The sequence below is a fragment of the Salvelinus alpinus genome, chromosome 20 (assembly GCF_045679555.1).
Source record: "Salvelinus alpinus chromosome 20, SLU_Salpinus.1, whole genome shotgun sequence".
Taxonomy (NCBI): domain Eukaryota; kingdom Metazoa; phylum Chordata; class Actinopteri; order Salmoniformes; family Salmonidae; genus Salvelinus; species Salvelinus alpinus.
This window is the reverse complement of record NC_092105.1, coordinates 7,762,968-7,770,239: the sequence shown is the minus strand read 5'-3', so window position 1 is coordinate 7,770,239 and position 7,272 is coordinate 7,762,968. Positions and strand designations below refer to the sequence as shown.

General features: G+C 43.4%; 1 pseudogene; it reads right to left on the bottom strand.

Moving 5' to 3' along the window:
• Window positions 1-2,012: 2,012 nt before the first annotated feature.
• On the bottom strand, window positions 2,013-4,557 carry LOC139546252 (testis-expressed protein 30-like; annotated as a pseudogene).
• Between the last annotated feature and the right edge of the window lie 2,715 nt (window positions 4,558-7,272).

Here is a 7,272-nt window from a genome sequence, read left to right as displayed (position 1 = left end):
CACCCGGCTTTAAAAGGTACAGCAGCACCACAGACAGAAGTTGAAAGCCAGAAAACGTCACACGTCCGTTGAGAACGTTTCCTCACCACCAAATGTGAGTGATGGGAGGAGGTCCGGTCGCGGGTAACGAGAGTGGCTGGAACTACATTCTGCACATTTTAGATGAAACATCTGATGTCAACAGTAGCGGTGGGTGGGTAAAACCTATATTACAACCTATTATTTATTTAACCTTTATTTAACTAGGCAAGTCAGTTAAACACAAATTCTTATTTATAATGACGGCCTATCAGAAGGCAGAAGGCCTCCTGCGGTGACGGGGGACTGGGATTAAAAATATAGGACAACAAGACATCACGACAAGAGAGACAACCCAACGCGACATAGAGAGACCCAAGACAACACGTGTTGTGATCATTACATTGTTTGCTCTATAACCTGTTAATCCACATGCCTTGCGACCGTGATATAAAGGCCTAAAGGCAGAGACAATAAGAAAGACACAGTGGCAGAATAAATTCAACCTCATCTTTGTTTTATTACAAAATGGCAACCTCTGTCCAGTGACGTCCACGAAGCATATCGCATGTACAGTAACAGACAGTTACATGACATACAGCATGGTCAATCAAGTTGTTTCAGACATTTTCGGACCACTAAACAATTATTAATTTAGAACCACAGAGTAACCGCAAGTCGCAAACAAAACAGGAGCTGCTTCCTCTATTCCAGCACCATTTCAACTTCATCTAATCACCTCTGCTTAGTTTAATACAGTGACAACTAAAAGAGACCCCAAAACAATTTAGTCCAATCAACTTAAGCTAAATATGATGTGGCTGTCCATGGTTCTGCTTTCTGTGTGTGTGTGTGTGTGTTCGTGCAAGTAGAAAACACGCCGACTCACCCTACTTGTAGAGAAACGCCAATGACATCCTCCTCTCTTTCATGTTGCTGAAACAGTCTTTCACTCTGTCATACAGTACACGCTTTTAGTTTTTGTTGTCCTAGGCTACCTGGCTAAAATGCTTGCTCGCAAGCCTAACTTCCATTCATGAGCAACGTTAGCTAGTTAACATTCACCTTCTACATCTAGCTACATATTGAACATCCATTCTATCAGGCCAGGTAAACAACAATGTATGAACTAACGGTTGGATCAGAATCACCGTTATAATCATTGGCCAGTACAGAGAATGAAGTAAAACCACGAGTCCACATCCCCATCTCCCATCCATGGCTAATTTAGGAAAGAGACGATTTCAGCTAGCTGGCTAGCTAGCCACCGGAGGATGACAACACAACGAGATGCAACAATTCCATATTTTTTCTGTCAATGACGTATGCTCTCAATGGGATTTGACACTTTCACAGTTGTGTTCGACGCAATGTGACAAATACAACTTGATTTCATTTGGTACACTGATATTTGAGGAAGTTAGGCCTCCCTGAATACGCGCCACTAGAAGGTACCGGTCCGTTTCAGAGAAGCACTCCGCACGCTGTATTATTCAGTACCGGTCCGTTTCAGAGAAGCACCCCGGACGCTGTATTATTCAGTACCGGTCCGTTTCAGAGAAGCACCCCGCACGCTGTATTATTCAGTACCGGTCCGTTTCAGAGAAGCACCCCGCACGCTGTATTATTCAGTACCGGTCCGTTTCAGAGAAGCACTCCGCACGCTGTATTATTCAGTACCGGTCCGTTTCAGAGAAGCACCCCGCACGCTGTATTATTCAGTACCGGTCCGTTTCAGAGAAGCACTCCGCACGCTGTATTATTCAGCACCGGTCCGTTTCAGAGAAGCACCCCGCACGCTGTATTATTCAGTACCGGTCCGTTTCAGAGAAGCACCCCGCACGCTGTATTATTCAGTACCGGTCCGTTTCAGAGAAGCACCCCGCACGCTGTATTATTCAGTACCGGTCCGTTTCAGAGAAGCACTCCGCACGCTGTATTATTCAAGGCAAATCTATGTCAATACCTTTAGCCTAAAATAAAATAAAAATATATAAAAGTATATATTTATTCTACATTATAAGCACAACACATTCATAATATAAACTGGATGCATGATAACATACTACGGAATGTGTGACGCAACAACAACTTTAGAATCTAGAGTCAGCTTCATGCAAATTTGTTCCAGAATCCATGATAAGACATGTGAGTTGACTTCCTCCAGGACAGACTCCTCAGCCCTTCCCTTCGTTGTAAGGCCATGGTTGCCTCCTTCAATCCAGTGAACAGTCGTTGGACACTTCATCTCTTTTACAACATCCTCCAGAAGGATCTGGACACATGGAGGAAATCATTATTGCACAAACACAACATTTGGGATCATATGTTTCTTCCAGCCTATCAGTTAAAAAAATAAATCAATAAAATATCACACAGAATCAACAAAAAAAAGAGAGAGCTGTGCATGTCGTAAACATGGTTAACGGTGTCTGTCTGATCACTCCGATCTGCTGTCATTTATGCAAGGTCCAAAATACACCCAACGCCATTCTCACCTTCTCACACATGTTGTCTGCAGTGCCAGACAGAAACAACACAGGCAACTCCTTAGGCAGCCCCCTGAGGTCCTCACTCCGCTGGCGATGGGTGTGGGTCTGTCCTGGAGGGTGTAGGGGGAAGGACAGACAGACTAGGCCAGCTACTGCATCCTCTGGTCTAACACTGAGCTGCCTGGCCAGGGCAGAGGCAGCTCGAGCCCCCATAGAACAGCCTAAAGTGGAGGGGACACAGTGAGTAGCCTCCACCATGTCAACATGATGTGTATTCAGCTGTATCTTCATACAGTAACCTATAATATTTGATCTGTCTTGAAATTGACTGCTAAAGAATAACTCATTACTAATGACATCAGTAACCCCTAATACTCAGATAAGTATAGATATATCCCTGCCTGGTGAAAAACAGGGCCACTGGACCAGAGAAAAAGTAGACCAGGGGTCAGATGAACAGTAGACCAGGGGTCAGATGATAAGTAGACCAGGGGTACAGTAGACCAGTGGTACAGTAGACCAGGGGTCAGAGATACAGTAGACCAGGGGTCAGAGGTACAGTTGACCAGGGGTACAGTAGACCAGGGGTCAGGGATACAGTAGACCAGGGGTCAGAGATACAGTAGACCAGGGGTCAGAGATACAGTAGACCAGGGGTCAGAGATACAGTAGACCAAGGGGTCAGAGATACAGTAGACCAAGGGGTCAGAGATACAGTAGACCAGGGGTCAGAGGTACAGTAGACCAGGGGTACAGTAGACCAGGGGTCAGGGATACAGTAGACCAGGGGTCAGGGATACAGTAGACCAGGGGTCAGAGATACAGTAGACCAGGGGTCAGAGATACAGTAGACCAGGGGTCAGAGATACAGTAGACCAAGGGGTCAGAGATACAGTATACCAGGGGTCAGAGGTACAGTAGACCAGGGGTCAGAGATACAGTAGACCAGGGGTACAGTAGACCAGGGGTCAGAGATACAGTAGACCAGGGGTCAGAGATACAGCAGACCAGGGGTCAGAGATACAGTAGACCAGGGGTACAGTAGACCAGGGGTCAGAGATACATTAGACCAGGGGTCAAAGATACATTAGACCAGGGGTCAGAGATACAGTAGACCAGGGGTACAGTAGACCAGGGGTCAGAGATACAGTAGACCAGGGGTCAGAGATACATTAGACCAGGGGTCAAAGATACATTAGACCAGGGGTCAGAGATACAGTAGACCTGGGGTCAGGGATACAGTAGACCAGGGGTCAGAGATACAGTAGACCAGGGGTCAGAGATACAGTAGACCTAGAGAGCTATGTGCAAACACACATTGAAAAATATCTTCCAGAATGATGTGGTTAAATTGGTTTATTGTTATGTGACAGCCTCATCACATGGCTCATAACTGGGAAATACATAAGGCCAAATGAGGTTTAATTTAGGTAAAAAATTGGTTTGCTTACTTACCAACAAAGAATATGTGTCTTATTGTGAATTTCTTAAGATATTTCAAGTGTTCCTGCAAAATAAAACAGACTATTTCCATAAATGGCACACAAACTCTAGTGTTATTCTTAACTATGAAGATGTGCAAAAATCTGGATTTCACAAATAATTCTTACCAAAACAGCATTGTAAGCCTTCACTCTGTAAACCAGGTTTAAACCTTTACACGTGAAGCGAAGACATAGCAGACCATTCGACGCAAGTACATGAGCAAGAGAAACCAAATGCTTTAAGTTCATGTCCCCTCCAGCCCCGTGTGTCAAGATGACAGCAGTCTGCACAGCACTTGCGTTAGCAGGGACGCTCAACACAACTTTGACAGCAACGATTCGTTTTTTCCCAAAAATGATGTTCAAGCTGTCCTGTAAAGTCATTATTGAGTTAGTGAGTCATTCATGCTTGGCCATGTATTCTATCAAATACATAAACTGTATAACTTGTATCAATCGTCAACATAAACAAACATTTTACCTCTTGAAACGTTCCCATGTCGTCGGGTGTTTTGTCTTCTTCGGTGAGGTTTAACGGCAGTTGGCATCCAATAAATGTTGTATTACCGCCACCTACTGGACGGAAGTACAACTCCCTTATGCGTTGCTTGAAAAAATAAAGTCAATAACTAAATACCCTACCATCTAACACTACGCTCACGATAAATAAATAATAATTATACAAAAGAACACCACCCTACTCCACTATTTAAAACTATTTAGTCCTCTCTCAGGCCATCAACCTGAAAGGATGGGACACCACCACTCAACACACCCTGTAAGTCTTCTGACGTCAAGTCTCGCACACCCAAATACCTCAATGCAGCTTCCACCACCACCTCAATTGTCTGTGACTTTACATTCCATTTCTGTGGTGCAGTTGATAACCATTGATATGAACGCTAAGAAGACAATCTTACTGAAGCATGTATCCCTCTTTGTCCCCTCCCTCTGTACTGGTACAGATCTACTACTCACTGGGATCCTCTCAGAATCCTTCCCCATTTGACCCATCCTCCTCTACTTTCTTCTCTGCCTCAACATACAAAACCTTCTGCACTACTCAAGACTCTGGAAACCTCAAACTGCCTCTCTCGTACCGGACACTTCAAATCCCCAGCCCCATAGGCACCCCTATTATTAACACATACCGCTTCTTTCCCCAATACTACACATTCCTTTGTCTCATGCCCTTCTGCACACTTCTCACACCTAGGAATCTCCCTCCTACACACTGCTACCCACATGCCCATAAGCTTGACACCTGTAACGTAATCGATTCAGCACTAAAGCTCGTACAGGAGAACTTATATTTCCTAAAGTCACTTTGTCGGACAAAGACTCAACATCAAAACTCAAAAGAACAGACAAGGACTCTTCTGTTTCATCATTCTCTCGCCACCCTGACTTTGCGTCGCACCAAATGACGAGCATCACAAACACCAGGAATATTCCCCTTCAGTTGATCAACTTTTACATTTACTGCTACCCCAGTAATCACTCCTTTCAATGGCAGTCTTTTCTTGAGAGAAACAATTCACATTTCTTGCCCCCATTTGTTTAACGCCTTCTCCCTCTGACCAGCAGAAACACAAACAAATATCACAAGACCACTTTGTGTTACCCTCACCGATTCCACAGCACCCAACTCTGTTTCCACCCACCCTAAAACCAGAAATGCATCCACCACTTCCTTCTGACCGTGAATGGGTAACCGCCATTTGTTTTGTTTATTGTCTTATCTTCTAATGTCATCGAACTTCAACTTCACTGTAAACCTTTCATAAGATGCCCGTCTAGTGTCGATGCCGTCTAGTGTCGATGCCGTCTAGTGTCGATGCCGTCTAGGAGTCGATGCCGTCTAGTGTCGATGCCGTCTAGTGTCGATGCCGTCTAGGAGTCGATGCCGTCTAGTGTCGATGCCGTCTAGTGTCGATGCCCGTCTAGGAGTCGATGCCGTCTAGTGTCGATGCCGTCTAGTGTCGATGCCGTCTAGTGTCGATGCTACCACAATAATCAAAAAATGTATGATTTGGGAGACATGATTTAACTATCATGTTTGTAAACACAAAGTCTACAGGCTAGTTTATATAATGATTTAAATACACATTATGCATTTGTTTTAGCTCCCTGAGTAATAACCCTCTCAAAAGGTAATTTTAGCCATCCGTACAGCAAATCTATAGGGCTATAACACGGAAGTCTAACGTGGAAAATAGTATCATCTTGTTATCGTAAAATCAACAAAAATCTTTGTTTTTTGTCAAAACATGTTTATTTACTGATTAGTGACCATTTAAACATGTAAATAATAGCTTATATTGTGTATAATTCGAACCAGTGATCTTTTATAGAACCCAGCCAGTGTTTGTTGTTATCTGTCCCTTTGGCCACTAGGTGGAAGCGTCTGCTCATACAAATTCCAGCCTATGACATTTCTGTAAATAACATAGGTGAAATTTATTTATAAAGACTGTGTTATATATCAGGGTATATTGAGGGTGAATTTTGATGCAGATATATATTTTTGAAGTGTACAGGGATGTTATGTAGATTTACGGATGTGTTATGATATTTTGGTGCTGTACGTTCTAAGCCCAGTGTCTCTTACTATAATAATATATTCCATTTAGCAGACGCTTTTATTCAAAGTGATTTACAGTGTTGAGGGAATGTTTTTCGAAAAGACAAATTAGGATTTTCAGTAACAGAACTTTTCAGTCAAGTAAATAAAAAAACAAAATGGTTGAAAAGCTTCAGCACGGACAGCGCAATAAACACTTGCTATGGTGCCTTTTCGCTGCAGGAGGATAACCAGCCACCCAGACAACCAGCCACCCAGACATCCAGCCAGCCAGCCTGACAACCAGCCAGACAACCAGGCTCTAGACAACCAGCCAACCAGCTCCAGTACGGAGGAGAGCGAGACTATGTGTGACAGTCACACAGGAACTCGCTGTCATTTTTTTTTTTAACACTCACCATCGGGCTCTTGAGTCATATGTGTGTCTTTAATTAATTTAATCGAACAGTGTCCTTAAAGCATCAGACAAGCTTAGTGCATATGTAGGCGTTTTTATTCAAACACATAGGGTGTGTCTGTCTATATATGGACAAATAAGTTTAAACATTTTGACCAATTCAAAAGAATAGGACAACTTTTTTTAGCATGCATATATATTTCATGGGTTGTCCCAGCAAGAATCGATACCACAATCCCTGGCATTTCTCTACTACCAATGGAGCCACACAGGACAACATTGTTATTCTGTTAAGCA